This window comes from Chiloscyllium punctatum, chromosome 46 (assembly GCF_047496795.1).
Source record: "Chiloscyllium punctatum isolate Juve2018m chromosome 46, sChiPun1.3, whole genome shotgun sequence".
Classification (NCBI taxonomy): domain Eukaryota; kingdom Metazoa; phylum Chordata; class Chondrichthyes; order Orectolobiformes; family Hemiscylliidae; genus Chiloscyllium; species Chiloscyllium punctatum.
In genome coordinates this window covers 53,291,300-53,306,945 of record NC_092784.1, presented here as the reverse complement: position 1 = coordinate 53,306,945, position 15,646 = coordinate 53,291,300, and positions in this window count along the sequence as shown.

The following is a 15,646-nucleotide window of genomic DNA, read 5'->3' as shown; positions in this document are numbered from 1 at the left end:
GTATGAGTGTGTGTGTGTTTATGTTGCGAGTGCATGTGTGTGTGTGCACGCATGTGTGTAAATATGTATGAGTGTGTGTGTATATGTGTGTGTATGAGGGTGTGTGTGTGTATATGTGTGTGTATGAGGGTGCGTGTGTGTATATGTGTGTGTATGAGGGTGCGTGTGTGTATATGTGTGTGTATGAGGGTGCATGTGTGTATATGTGTGTGTATGAGGGTGCATGTGAGTTGTGTGCGTGTGTGTGTATGTATGTGTGTGTGTATATGTGTGTATATATGAGGGTGTACATGAATGCATGTGTGTGTGTGCGTGTATGCATGAGTGCGTATATGTGTGCGTGTGAGGGTGTATGTGAGTTGTGTGCATGTGTGTGTGTGCGCATGTGTGTGTGCATGTATGAGGGTGTATGTGAGTTGTGTGCATGTGTGTGTGTGTGTGTGTGTATATGAGGGTGCATGTGAGTTGAGTGCGTGTGTGTGTGCATGTGTGTGTGTGTGTATATGTTGAGTGATTTGTTTCATCGTCAGATGTACCTATATACAGTGAAAACCTTTGTTTGCAAGCAGTACAGACAGATCATAGTAAATGAGGACAGACCATAGGGTGAAAAATACTTGGACAGAGTGAGATGTACCAGTTACACGGCACAGCACGGGCGCAAGGCAAAATTAACATTAACAGGATCAACATTATTTGAAGTTAGAGGGTCCATTCATTGGTCTGATAATGACAGGGAAGAAGCTGTTCCTGAACCTGTCAGTGGGTATGATCAAGCTTCTGTATTTTCTGTGTGAGTTTTTGTATGTGTGAGCAATTGTGTGAGAGTTTGTATGAGGTTGGGCATGTGAGAGGCTGTGATATATATGTGTGTGTATGCGTTTGAGAAAGTTTGTGTGTGTGTGTTGAATGTGTGTGTTGCATGTGTGTGTTTGCATGTGTGTGTGTTGAGAGTGTGTGTGTGTCTATGTATGCGTGTGTGTGTGTCTGTGCATGCGTGAGTGTGTGTGTGTCTGTGTGTGTGCATGCGTGTGTGTGAGAGTGCATGTTTGTGTACGTGAGAGTGCATGTGTGTGTGTGCATGTGTGTCTGTGTGAGAGTGCGTGAGTGTGTGCATGTCTGTGTGTGTGTGCATGTCTGTGTGTGTGTGTGTCTGAGAGTGCGTGTGTGTGTGTGAGTGCGTGTGTGTGTGCATGTCTGTGTGTGTGTGTCTGAGAGTGCGTGTGTGTGTGAGTGCGTGTGTATGTGCATGTCTGTGTGTGTGTGCATGTCTGTGTGTGTGTGTCTGAGAGTGCGTGTGTGTGTGCGTGTGTGCATGCGCGTGTGTCTGTGAGAGTGCATGTGTGTGTGTGTGTGTGTGAGAGAGTGTGTGTGTATATACACACACGTGTGTAGAAGGCTGTGATGTACGGAGGAGTGAATGTAGGGAAGGCGAAACAGCTTTCGTTGAAGATTTGTCTGGGGCGCAGAAATGGTGTGCCCCCAGGATGCCCATGGACATGACTTCACTGAGGAATTCCCAGCCCAGCTCCACCCAGAATCCAGTATGAGCCTGATCACTGAGAAAGGTCAAGCCCTAACCAGAGGCTTTGAGTGAAGCCAGTGAGTGCCCATGAAGGTTCTCACCCCACTGCCACCGTGATGGACTCAGCGACTGATCAGCCAGCCTGAGACCAGTCTGTCATCTCTGGAGGCTGTGGAAGGCACTGAGTGTCTGAACGAGGCAGGGACCTGCCTGCTGAGAGCTACTCCCTGTTTTTGTTGCTCTATCCCCTGTCCACCTCACTGTGTGACCCCTGCCCCGTTAACCCTAACCGTCTCCCCAACCCCTGGCCAATGACTTACCAGTGCCCCGCTCTCGATTGGCCATTCTTCCCAAAGCAGCCACCACTTCTACCATGGTGCTGTTGAGCACACCAGCGGCTGGCCTCCTCCACAGCTCCTTGACACCCGGCCCAGGCTCCTGGTCTGAGGAAAAGGCCCACGCTCCACCATCCCCACTGTCTGTTTGCCGGACTGTCCCAAGGAGGGGCAATGCAGGCCCCTGACTGGCGCACTCACCAGAGGGTGAGACCCCTGAACACTTTCCCCGTGTTCTGCCCATACAGGGAGATGGCTTGGCCCATCTGCTCTGTACTCGCTTTCTGTAGACCAATCCTGAGTCCCAGTGCCCTGGTCTTGAACCAGCATCTGGAGAGTTGGGAATTGTTTGGTGTGTACCCTGTACCACATCATGCCTGGATTATAAAACCATAAGATGTAGCAACAGGTCCTTCAGCCCCTCCATCTGCTCTGCTATTCAGTAGGATCATGACCTTTCTGAGATTGCTAATGTACACTTTCCAGACCCTTTCCCTGTCACTTTGGACTCTCTTACTGATTCAGAAACTATCTCAGTCCCCACAAGGGCTCTGCCCCCACAGATCTCTGTGGCAAGGAGCTCCAAAGACTCACAACCCTCTGAGAGAAGGTAATCCTTTCTATCTCAGCCTTAAATTGGTGCCTTTTTATTCTGAGACTATGCCTTTGGTGCTGAACTCTCCCATAAGGGGAAACATCCTCTTAGCAGTGATATTTGTGATACCTTCCTTGAGTTGCTTTCTCCTCATATCAACTGGCCTGATCTGAATGAAATGTGAACATTAGGCAAATAGATAATCTCCACCATTTAATTTTAATCTATTCAATTATAATCTCCGTAGCTTTTACTTACTAGTGGCACGATGGCTCAGTAGTTAGCACTGCAACCTCACAGTGCCAGGGACCTGGGCTCAATTCCACCTTTGGACGACTGTAAATGTGGGTTTGCTCTGGTTTCCTCCTACAATCTGAAGATGTGCAGATTAGGGTGGATTGTCTGTAGTCAAGATGAGAGTGGTGCTGGAAAAGCACAACATGTGAGGAGCAGGAATATTGACGTTTCGGGCAAAAACCCTTCATCAAAAATGAGATTCCTGATGAAGGGCTTTCCCCCAAAACGTTGATTTTCCTGCTCCTCGGATGCTGCCTGACCTGCTGTGCTTTTCCAGCACCACTCTGATCTTGATTCTAAACTCCAGCATCTGAAGTACCCACTTTCGCCGGATTGTCCATAGTGTCCAGGGGTGTGCAGGTTTGGTGGGTTAACCATGGGAAATATAGGGTTGTGGGGTGGGTTTAGGTGGGATGCTCTTCGGAGGGGCAGTATAGACTCGATGGTCCGAATAGCCTGCTTCCACACTGAAGCAATTGTATGATACCTTAAGGTGAAGCATGAAAGGATATAACATAACCTCTCAACAGAGGCAGCTGCTGGCCCTTGTTAGATGTTATGGATGTGAACCAATCTATGTCCAGGACCCAGTTAAATGCCAACTATTAGCAGTTGTACCAAACATTCATCAGGATAAGTCTCCCAGTGATTTTCCTCTCCTCCTTTTTGATGGAAAACCTCTCAGTTGGGAGGCCAATGTGTCATTGACTTTTCGCTCTGACTCACGGAACTGCTCCTCTCTCTCTCCATCGAATTTGTGTGTGTAAATGGGGTCATGGCAGAGTCCTATGAGCTGAGCTGAACTCCTCTCATGGTGAATGCAATGAGAGACGGAAGGAGAGATGGTACCCAGAAACTGAAGAAGTGCAGACATTGTCTGACCTGCTCAAGTGAGGAAGATGTATAAAGAAGCCAATGAAAGACAGGTTTGCATTGAAGAGTTTGGTCAGTCACTCTGTCGATGGATTGACCATCTGAGACAAACCAAGGACATTTAAACAATGAAGATCATTATAAGACCATAAGACCATAAGACATTGGAGCGGAAGTAAGGCCATTCGGCCCATCGAGTCCACTCCACCATTCAATCATGGCTGATGGGCATTTCAACTCCACTTACCCACATTCTCCCCGTAGCCCTTAATTCCTCAAGACAACAAGAATCTATCAATCTCTGCCTTGAAGACATTTAGCGTCCTGGCCTCCACTGCACTCTGCGACAATGAATTCCACAGGCCCACCACTCTCTGGCTGAAGAAATGTCTCCGCATTTCTGTTCTGAATTGACACCCTCTAATTCTAAGGCTGTGTCCATGGGTCCTAATCTCCTTGCCTAAGGGAAACAATTTCCTAGCGTCCACCCTCTCCAAGCCATGTATTATCTTGTACGTCTCTGTTGAGTCTCCCCTTGATCTTCTAAACTCCAATTATGAGCCAGGACTGTTGTTCATTGTCTTAATAGACAAGTACCACATTCACTATGGCCAAGTTATTGCGTGTCATAGAGTCATAGAGATGTACAGCATGGAAACAGACCCTTTGGTCCAACTTGACCAGATATCCCAACCTGATCTGGGCCCATTTGCCAGCATTTGGCCCATATCCCTCCAAACCCTTCCTATTCATATACCCATCCAGATGCCTTTTAAATGTAGCAATTGTACCAGCCTCCACCACTTCCTCTGGCAGCTCATTCCATACACACACCACCCTCTGTGTGAAAAAGTTGCCCCTTAGGTTCCTTTTAAAACCTTCCCCTCTCACCTTAAACCTCTAGTTCTGGACTCCCCCTACCCCAGGGAAAAGACTTTGTCGATTTACCCTATCCATGCCCTGCATGATCATTGACACCTGCGCTAGAACCTTTAGATCGAATAAAAGGATCCTATCTAGTTCAGGTTGGGGGTGTTGGTGTCATTGAATAGTCTGTCTTTGATTGCCCCAGCCACCCTTCAGAGGGTATTAGTGACTGGAGTGACTATATCTAGCATTGAAGAGGTGCTCCTATCTGGGAGCAGTCTCCAGGATTTTAACCGAGCAATATTGAAGGATCAGTAACGTGAGTGGGAAAAATCCGACCCGGCCAATTCCAATCCCACCAAACTACTCTCAGTCTCAGTCACCAGCGAGGTGAAGGATGGGGTCATCAACAAAGCTATGAAGTAGCACTTACTCCTGAATAGCCTGACACTGGCTTGGGTTACAGCCTTGGCCTAAAACAGACAACAGAATGGAGTGCCTGAGATGAGGTGAAAGTGATTGCTCCTGACACCAAGGCAACTTTTAATGAGGAGCCCCAGCAAACCCAGAGTCAATGGGAGCCCCGGAGAAAGCACTCTGGTGGTTAAAGCCATGCCTAGTGCGTAGGAAGGTGGCAATGGTTGTTGAACATTTCGTCCCCAGGACATCTCTGCAGGAGTTCCTCCAGGTCCTAGGCCCAACCATCTTCAGCTGCTTCATTAATGACCTCCCCTCCATCATAAGGTCAGAAGTGGAGATGATAAGGCCTCAAGGCACAGAGGAATGGGAGAGACTGCTTCCAAATGACCTCGAAATAGCTGTACAACTAACAATAACGCTGCCAACTGGTTAACTCAGGCTGCCCTTCATTGCGTTAGGGTGTTGATAATCATCATACAACCTCCCCCCTGCCTCATTAATGAGGGTTACCAACTCTGCAAGATTGTCCTGGAGTCTCCAGGGGTGAAAGGTTAATCCCCAGGGTATCTGCAAGGAACGAATGCGGGAGCAAACTTAAAACCGGCTTGAAAGACATGTGTTTTGTTTTTAAAACCAATTTGTTGAGCCATTTTCATCATTGTGTTAGCCGTGGTGCAAAGATTGGAACCCTTCTGTCTGAGTGACAACAGTCTAACATTCAATTCCCACTCCTGGGCAATGCTGAGGGAGTGCTGCACTATTGGAGGTGCCATTGTTTGAGTGAGATCTTTAACTGAGGGAAAGCTTATCTAATTTGGAGTGGGGGTGGAGCTGTAAAAAAATTCCATGTCAGTACTTTGAAGGACAGAAGGGGACTTTTTTTCTAAAGTTCATCCTCAGGAAGTAGGCTTGTTGGCTAGTTTATTGTCCGTCTCTAGTTTTTTTTTTAAAAATTGATTCACAGGATGAGGGTCTCACTGGCCAGGCCTAGCATTTATTAACCAGAGGGCAATTAAGAGTCAGCCATATTGCCGTGGTTCTGTAATCTCACATAAGCCACACCACACAAGGGCAGTAGATTCCTTCCTGAAAATGAACCAGACAGACAAGTTTTCCCCAGTTAAAAATCACACAACACCAGGTTATAGTCCAACAGGTTTAATTGGAAGCACACTAGCTTTCGGAGCGACGCGCCTTCATCAGGTGATTGTGGAGGGCTCGATCGTAACACAGAATTTATAGCAAAAATTTACAGTGTGATGTAACTGAAATTATACATTGAAGAATTGATTGTCTGTTAAGCCTTTCATCTGTTAGAATACAGTGATAGTTTCACTTCTTTCATGTGTAAATCCCAAAACCCTTTTTTTTAAAGTTGCATTCTCGGGTTAGCTGTTAACAATGGTGATAGCTAGTCAATATGTTGAAGGTGTTAGCCCCCTGTGTTCTCTGTCTATGACCTGATGTTTAGATTGATTCTAATCTAAAAAGTGAGATAATAGAGTTTTACATAAATTCATGCAGTTTTTGAGCTCAGAGTTCTACATGAATGTATGCAGTTTTTGAGCAAAGTGCAATGTAACTCTGCAAGTACAAATTCACCCCACAAAATATATGTGTGCATGTGGGTCTTTGTCTGTCTGTGTGTGTGTTTGTCTGTCTGTCTGGGATGGGGGTTGTGAGTGTGAGAAATGTGTGTGTGTGTGTGTGTGTGTAGTGAGTGCAGAGTGTCTTAAGTCTGTGAGGGGGTGCATGTGTGGGAGTGTTTGTGTCTATAAGGGTGTGTGTGGGTGTCTGTGTGTACCTGTGTCCGTGTGTATGTGAGAGTGTGTGTGTGTAGGAATATCTGTGTGTGTGTGTGTGTGTAGTGCAATGGCGATCACCTGTAATGTGACATGAACCCAAGGTCCCGGATGAGGCCCTCCCTATGGGTACCGAACTTAGCTATCAGCCTCTGCTCGGCCACTTTCCTCTGCTGCCTGTCCCGAAGTCCACCTTGGAGGATGGTCACCTGAAGGTCCGAAGCTGAATATCCTGGACCACTGAAGTGTTCCCCAACTGGGAGGGAACCCTCCTGTTTGTTGATTGTTGTGCAGTGCCCATTCATCGTAGACTTTGCTCGGTTTCCCCAATCAAGTTTTCCCCAGCAATTGATTTGGTCAACACTACCCTCTTAGATCTATATTTACCGAGTTCAGGTTATACCATCTGCCATGGCAGGAATTGAACTCAGATCCCCCAGATTAACACACCAGCAGTGGGCCATTACACCAACCTCAAGAAGGTAGGGGTGAGCTGCCTTCTTGAGCTGCTGCATTCCAAGTGCTGTGGGTTGACCCACAATGCCACTGGGAGAGGGAATTCCAAGGATTTTGACCCAGTCACAGCGATGTAGCGGCGATATATTTCCAAGTCAGGACGGTGAGTGGTTTGGAGGGGAAACCTGAAGGGGGCAGTGTTCCCATGAATCTGCTTCCCTCGTCCTTCGAGGTGGAAGTGATTGTGGGTTTGGAAGGGGCTGTCGGAGGATCTTCGGTGAAGTGATCATTATTCGATTGTGGGAGCTTGCTGCACACAATTTGGGTGCATACTCTATTGGCTACAGAACATTCAGGATTTCTGCTCTAATATATATATGTACCAGTTTTTAATTTTAATATTAAAAAACATCAAAGAATGAGAAGAAGAAGGTATTTTTGACTAGGGGGGGTGTGCTTATGAGTCATTTGATGAAACCTCCACAGGTACATCCACTCATCATACCTCGTCAGCACAGATTCCCTTCAGTGTGGAAGCAGGCCATTCTGCCCATTGAGTCCATACCACCCATCCAAATAACATCCCACTCAGACCCACACCTCTACTCTATCCCTGCAACCCTGCATTTCCCATGGCCGACCCACCTAACCTACACATCCCTGGACACTATGGGGCAATTTAGCATGGCCAATCCACCCCAATCTGCAAAACTTTGGATTGTGGGAGGAAACCGGAGCACCCGGAGTAAACCCACACAGACACGGGGAGGGGGGAATGTGCAAACTCTACCCAGACAGTCGCCTGAGGGTGGGATTGAACCTGGGTCCTTGGCGCTGTGATACCCTAGTAGGATGAGGACAATGTCTAGCGTGGATTGAATGTCTCATCTGCTCACTTCTGTAGTCGCAAATGTATATGGAGGAAGGTGCCAGGCAAGAGCTGAAAAGTTACGCTTCTAGAGGCAAGTGGAAAAACCCAAATGCCCCAGTTGGGGGGGTGGGGTGGGGGCATGATTGTGTGAGGATGGCACACGCTAAATCAGCACGGCATGCCCTGACACCAGGAGTAGCCACCAGCAGGAAAAGCACACCTCACTCTGCCAGTGGCATCACTGCCACCTAATAGCATCCTGACGATGAGAGGGCATGACCCTGGGTACTGCAAGAAATGCCAGGCGCACAAGAGGTGGTGGGGCGTGGGGGGGGGGGGGGGGTGGGAGGAGGTGGGGGGTTGGTGGGGAAGTAGTCTCAAACGAGCTATTGATCCTCAGGGACCGCCCAGAAGGTGACACTCTCTATGGGGTGCTCACCTTGGCCAATGTGGGGAGCAAGACCCACCAAACCCATGGTGTACTGCTAGAAATGAATGGCACGTGCACTGCAGCTCAGGCAGGCCGGGTTATCGAAGGAAACGGGGTCTAGGAATCAAGGAATGGCCTGCTGCAAGTCGCCTGGGCCAGCCTGTGTACAGTGGGTGTATTAATGTGAGAGGGACTGTGTCCCCTTCCATCTGATAGGCCCCTGCATCCACCAAGGTCAGCATCTTCACCGGAATGCATTTGGTGCCTCGGGATGAGATGGAGGAGGGTGAGGTGAGGGATCTGATTGGGCCACTCAGCAGGAAGCCCCTCATCCCCAACTCCTCACCATCCGCCCCCACCTACCCCCACCCTCGGCTTTCTTGCTGACCATCAGCAGCCACCCTGTGTGTATTCAGAGGGCACGGTGCTTCCCACGCAACGGGCTGCAGATTTCTCCTGGAAAATAAGGAGCTCCGAGAAGCTAGAGCCCTGACCCTCCCAATCGCCCCCCCCCACCGCCTCCCCCCACTTCCCGGCAAGGAGGGGGTCTGAGAAAGCAGTCAGGAAAACGGGATGTCACCAGAGGAGAAGGTAGTGCACCTGGCGTGAGACTGCGGTGGAAAGGACAATGCGTCATCGACTTGAACCATTACAAACTCCGTCCCACATGAAACACATGCCAATTTCTCAGCGTGACAGTGTTTCCTTTGCAATTTGATGACCAAATGGGATGATACTCCCGCTGAGTCCTAGCCCCCACATCTTGGATGGTTTTATGATTGATTGATTCATCCATCTGTTCCTTAAACAGGTATCCCGCTCTCCCCCCAACCCCTCGCTTTTGGAAAGTTTGTTTTACGCCATTTCACTTTTACAAAAGTTCTACATTAATACCTGTTTTCACTAACTGAAAGAAATCTGACACAGATTTTGGCTTTTACGGCTAAAAGAATAAGAATTTTTCTCCCATGTAAATGAATGCTTCTTCGCTTACGCCATTTCATTCATTAGAACACTCTTCTTTCAGATAGTAGGGGCCCCAGTATGTTCCTTTCCAATTATGGCTGGTTTTCTTTCAAACTCTCTCTTTCTCCCTCTGGCCTGGCCAAGGACAGCACCCTGTTCTGCTGTATTGTCATGGACGTGACGGTGGGGGATAATGTCAAGCAATGGACAAAGCAGCCCACTTCATTGGCACCACATCCACAAGCACCCACTCCCCCTACCACCAAGGCTCAGTAGCAGCAGTGTGTACTGTCCACAAGGTGCACTGCAGAGATTCACCAAAGATCCCCAGACAGCTCCTTCCAAATCCACTTGCGTACAGAAGGACAAAGGCCAGCAGATACATGGGGAACTCCCCATCCTGACTTGGAAATATATCACTGCTCCTTCACTGCCCTTGATTCAAAATCCTGGAATTCCCTCTCTAAGGGCATTGTGGGTCAACCCACAGCACGTGGACTGCAGCGGTTCAAGAAGCCAGCCCACCCCCACCTTCTCAAGGGGCAACTAGGGACGGGGCAATAAATACTGGGCCCAGCCAGTGATGCCCATGATTAAAAAAGATGCAAAGATTGGCAGATTGAATCTCAATTTGATTGAACATTTGCTACTTCAACCACCAATGGTGTGTCTACCATTGACATGATTCGGTGCAACAGCACAAAGGCTATGATGGCAGCACCTTACATACTGCCCTGTCTCTGCCAGCTGTAAGGACAAAAGCAGCAGATGTATGGGAACACCATCATCTGCAGGTTCCCCTCCAAGCTGCCCACCATTCTGCCTCTGTATACATCTCTGTTCCTTCAGTATCAGTGGATCCCGGAAACCCCTCCCTCACTGCAATGGGGTGGTCCCTACACGAAACAGACTGCAGTGGTTCAAGAAGGCAGCTCACCACCACCTTCTCAAAGGCACATAGCAGTGGGCAATAAACACTTTCCTGACCAACATTGCCCACATCCTGTACACTTGAAATCCTTCGTAACTTTCAAGGCTACTGTTGGGGAAGTGGGGCTAATTTAGTTGGTAGAGTCATGGCGTGGAAACAGACCCTTCAGCCCAATCAGTCCATGCTGACCATAACCAAACCAGTCCCTTCTGGCATATCCCTCTAAAGCTTTCCTATTCATGTACTTACCCAAATGTCTTTGAAACATTGTTAGTGTAAACAAACAATACTTCCTCTGGCAGTTCATTCCACACACGAACCACTCTCCTTGTAAAATAAGTTCCCTTTTTTAAAAATCTGTCACCTCTCACCTTAAAAATATGCCCCTTACTTAGTCTTGAAATTCCCCATCCTAGGGACAAGACACCTGCTGTCCACCTTATCTATAGCCCTCAGTAATTTGGTGGTAGTGCTTGGCTTGATGCACTGAAGGGTCTCCTCTGTGGTGTATGATTCTGTGATACGAGACATTAGCCCTCATGTACTGCACAGCAGTTAACATGTTCTTATTTTATTCTTATTAAGGTGGCATGGTGGCTCAGTGGTTAGCACTGCTGCCTCACAGTGCCAGAATCCCAGGTTTGATTCCAGCCTCGGGCACCGGTCTATGTGGAGTTTGCACATTCTCCCCGTGTCTGCGTGGGTTTCCTCCGGGTGCACCGGTTTCCTCCCACAGTCCAAAGATGTGCAGGTTAGGGTGAATTGGCCATGCTAAATTGCCCATAGTGTCAGGTATATTAGTGGGAGGGAAATGGGTTTGGGTGGGTTACTCTTCGGAGGGTCAGTGTGGACTGGTTGGGCCGAAGGGCCTGTTTCCACACTGTAGGGAATCTAATCTAGTCATTTCACGATGGCAATGGAAGTGTAACACTGAGCTTGGTGCGTCCTTAGAACAGGGAGAGGGTATGGAGAGAATGTGAAACGTGGGTCATAGAGTGTGACCCGTGAGGGGGAAGAAAAGGTAACGCTCAGGCAAAGTAAACAAGGGTGATGGTTCCCCCAACTTAACCCGCAACGTCACTCAGAGAGCTGAAGTGATTTTATTTTATTTCCTCTCGCCTTTCCCAACTGAGAGATTAGAATTGGAAGCAAAATATTTTGCCTGGAAAAGAAAAATAAGCATGGTTTATTTTTGCACTGGCAGAGATGAGAGTTCTGGTGATTCATGCAACGCTCACAGTACATGGAATGTGTTGACAGCACACCCTTGTATGAAGCAAGTCCTTCCCAGAGTTGTCCACACACTTCCAGCTGGTGAGAACCTATTTCATGGCAAGGCAGCATTGAGAGATCTCCTCTCCCCTGTGTTCGCCTGTGGCCCAGATCAGTGTTTGGTCACTCCCTTTGTTGTGAAATCTAACCCCCACTTGAATCGTGGCCACCTCGATCATCAGAGATTTCCGATCAGAGCCACAGTCTCTCTGCTTCTCTCCCCACCGATGCTGCTAAGTCTCTCCCACATTTTCTGTGTTCGATTAGATCAGATTCCCTACAGTGTGGAAACAGGCCCTTCGGCCCAAAGTCCACACCGACCCTCCGAAGAGTAACCCACCCAGACCCATTCCCCGACCCTATATTTACCCCTGACTAATCACCTAACACTACGGGCAATTTACCACGGCCAATTCACCTGACCTGCACATCTTTGGACTGTGGGAGGAAACCGGAGCACCCGGAGGAAACCCACGGAGACACGGGGAGAATGTGCAAACTCCACACAGTCAGTCACACAAGGCTTGAAGGAAACCTGGGTTGCTTTAGCATCCAGAGTCAAAGCAGGGCCCTGGTTTGATTTGATTATTGTCATGTGTACCTAGACACAGTGAAAAGTGTTGTTTATGGTGCCTAAAAGGCCGATTGGTCTATACAAATGCATCAGGGTAATAGAACAGAGTGCAGGACACAGTGTTAATGATAAGGTGCATAGAGTCATAGAGATGTACAGCATGGAAACAGACCCTTCGGTCCAACACGTCCATGCCGACCAGATATCCCAACCCATTCTAGTCCCACCTGTTAGCACCCGGCCCATATCCCTCCAAACCCTTCCTATTCATATACCCATCCAAATGCCTCTGAAGTGTTGCAATTGTACCAGCCTCCAGCACATCCTCTGGTAGCCATTAACATTACAGAAAGGCTGTCAAAACTCTGATGACAGCGCAGAAGGAGCTGTTCTTGAATCTGTTTGTATGTGTATCTTTTACATCTTCCACCTGGTTTTTGCAAATGGGTTCCATTCTGGAGTTCAGTTGTAAGACAATTTGTTCACAAATTTGGAACACAACACAGGACAATATTAAGTAGCTGTTGAGAATTCCAGGAAACATTTGTCTATGGGATGATTAAAATCACACCCTTGTTTGAGATCATACTCGTAAGCATTTGTAAGTCAGCTGTTGGTGAATCAGGACACTCCCCCCCCACCCCCCCCCCACCCCATGCATTTTGACTTTAACCAATTCCAGCCTCTTGCACATTTCCTGCTGTCCTTCACTTCCCTCACTGTCTCTCTCAAGCTGCCTGAGCCCTCAGCTCTACACAGTGAGCTGCAGTGCTTAGTACTGCTGCCTCACAGCGCCAGGACCCGGGTTCGATTCCAGCATTGGGTGACTGTCTGTGTGGAATTTGCACATTGCGTTTCCTCCCACAGTCCAAAGAGGTGTAGGTTAGGGTGGATCGGCCATACTAAATTACCCATAATGCCCAGGGATGTGTAGGTTAGGGTGGATTGGTCATGCTAAATTACCCATAGTGCTCAGGGATGTGTAAGTTAGGGTGGATTCGCCATGCTAAGTTACCCATAGTGCCCAGGCATGTGCAGGTTAGGGTGGATCAGCCATGCTAAATTACCCATAGTGCCCAGGCATGTGCAGGTTAGGGTGGATCGGCCATGCTAAATTTCCCATAGTGCCCAGACATGTGCAGGTTAGGGTGGATCAGCCATGCTAAATTACCCATTGTGCCCAGGGATGTGCAGGTTAGGGTGGATTGGCCATGCTAAATTACCCATAGTGCCCAGGCATGTGCAGTTTAGTGTGGATCGGCCATGCTAAATTACCCATAGTGCCCAGGGATGTGCAGGTTAGGATGTATCGGCCATGCTAAATTACCCATAGTGCCCAGGGGTGTGCAGGTTAGTGTGGATCGGCCATGCTAAATTACCCATAGTGCCCAGGGATGTGCAGGTTAGGGTGGATCGGCCATGCTAAATTACCCATAGTGCCCAGGGATGTGCAGGTTAGGGTGGATTGGCCATGCTAAATTGCACATAGTGTCCAGGGATGTGTAGGTTAGGTACATTAGTCAGGGGTAAATGCAAGGGAATAGATCTGGGCAGGCTACTCTTTGGAGGGTCGGTGTGGATTTGTTGGGCCGAAGGGCCTTTTCCCACACTGAATCCCACACTGTAGGGATTCTGTGATTCACTCAGATCAAAGCAAAATCCTGCAAGCACTGGAAAACAAACACGGAAATCACTGGGGGAAACTCAATTGCTCCTGGCAAACTCTGAGAAAAAGAAACGGAGTTAATGTCTGAAGCCTGACATGATGCTTCTGAAGAAGTCATGGGAGACTTGATAACTTTCTCTCTCTCTCTGTCTCCTGCCAGTTGCTCCTAGCATTTTTTTTTCTCTTTAGTTCTTTGGAACCTCCCTGAACCTCTCCCATCGAACAATCCTTTCTCAGACAAATCGATTCTTGCACATCTATTTTATTTAACCAGAGGTGCTACACAAATGCAAGTTATCACTGAGCTTGTTTTCGTTGCGCTGGTGAAAAGAAGGGTGGGGGAAGCTGGGGTCAGTGATACGTTGGTGGTCTCACTGTTTCCTAGGAGTGAAACAGAAATCCTGCTCCCGGTAATACTGTTGAGCAGCTTGGCGAAGCTGCACCCCCTCCCCCCCCCCCCTCCCCCAGCCAAACAGCCTGCGAAAGTTACTTGAGGGGTCTGGGTGACAAGAGGCAAAAACCAACGAGAAATGGAACAAAATTGATGTAGACTTGAGGTCAAAGCAGGAGAAATCCCAGTACTGGTTAAAACACTCTTTCAACACAACTCCGCAGAGCACTAACACATCTCAAGTTTAAAGATGTTTCAAAACTCCCTTGGTCTCCTCAGAAAGAAGCTGGAACCTACAAAAAAATGATCGTTTGTGTCAACTTTGTAGTCACCCTGTGGAAAAAAAAAAGCAATTGCAATGTCTCTTAATTTTATTGGACTGTGTGCATAAAAAGACTGACATGTGATAATATTATTACAGCTGAAGTCAGGGGACCCAGGTTCGCCTGTTCAGCTGGTGTCTAACCCAGGTCTCAGGGCTGCTGAAGGCTTATTGATATCTCCTGTCTGTATCCCTAACACAAGCCACATGGTTTGCTTGTTTGTCTCCAGTTTAAAGGTACAGTCCCCTTTGTTTGTGCCCCGCCCGGGATGGGGGGGAAATGAGACTGTTGGAATCACAATATGAGGGCGTGACTAGCCCGGCCCAGCATTTATTGACCATCCCTAACTAACCAGAGGGTAGAATTAGGAGAATCTCCACTGGGCGGAAACAGGCCCTTCGGCCCAACAAGTCTACACTGACCGCCCACCACCCCCAGAAAAATATCCCACCCAGACCCTATTACTCTACATTTACCCCTGACTAATGCACCTAACCCACACATCCCTGAACACGATGGGCAGTTTAGCACGGCCAATCCACTCTAACTTACGTAATTCTGAACAGTATGGGTAATTTAGCATGGCCAACCCACCCTAACCTACACATCTTTGGATTGTGGGAGGAAACCAGAGCCAACCCTCACAGACACAAGGAGAATGCGCAAACATCACACAGACAGTCACCCGAGGCTGGAATCGAACCCATGTCCTTGGCGCTGTGAGGCCACAGTGATAGCCACTGTGCTGCCCCACAGAGTCAACCCCATTGCTGTGGGTCTGGAGTCACACGTAGGCCAGACCAGGTAAGGAAGGCAGATTTCCTTCCCTAAAGGGCACTAGTGAACCAGATGGGGTTTTTTCTGGTAATTGGTAACAGATTTACAGTGGTCATGAGATTAATTCCAGATAGTTATTGAATTCACATTCCACCATCTGCTGTGGCCGGATTCAAACCCGGATCCTCCCGGAACATTAGCTGGGCCTCAGGCTTAGCTGTCCAGTGATAATACCACCAGGCCATTGCCTCCCCCATTAATTACCGCACGGGCAA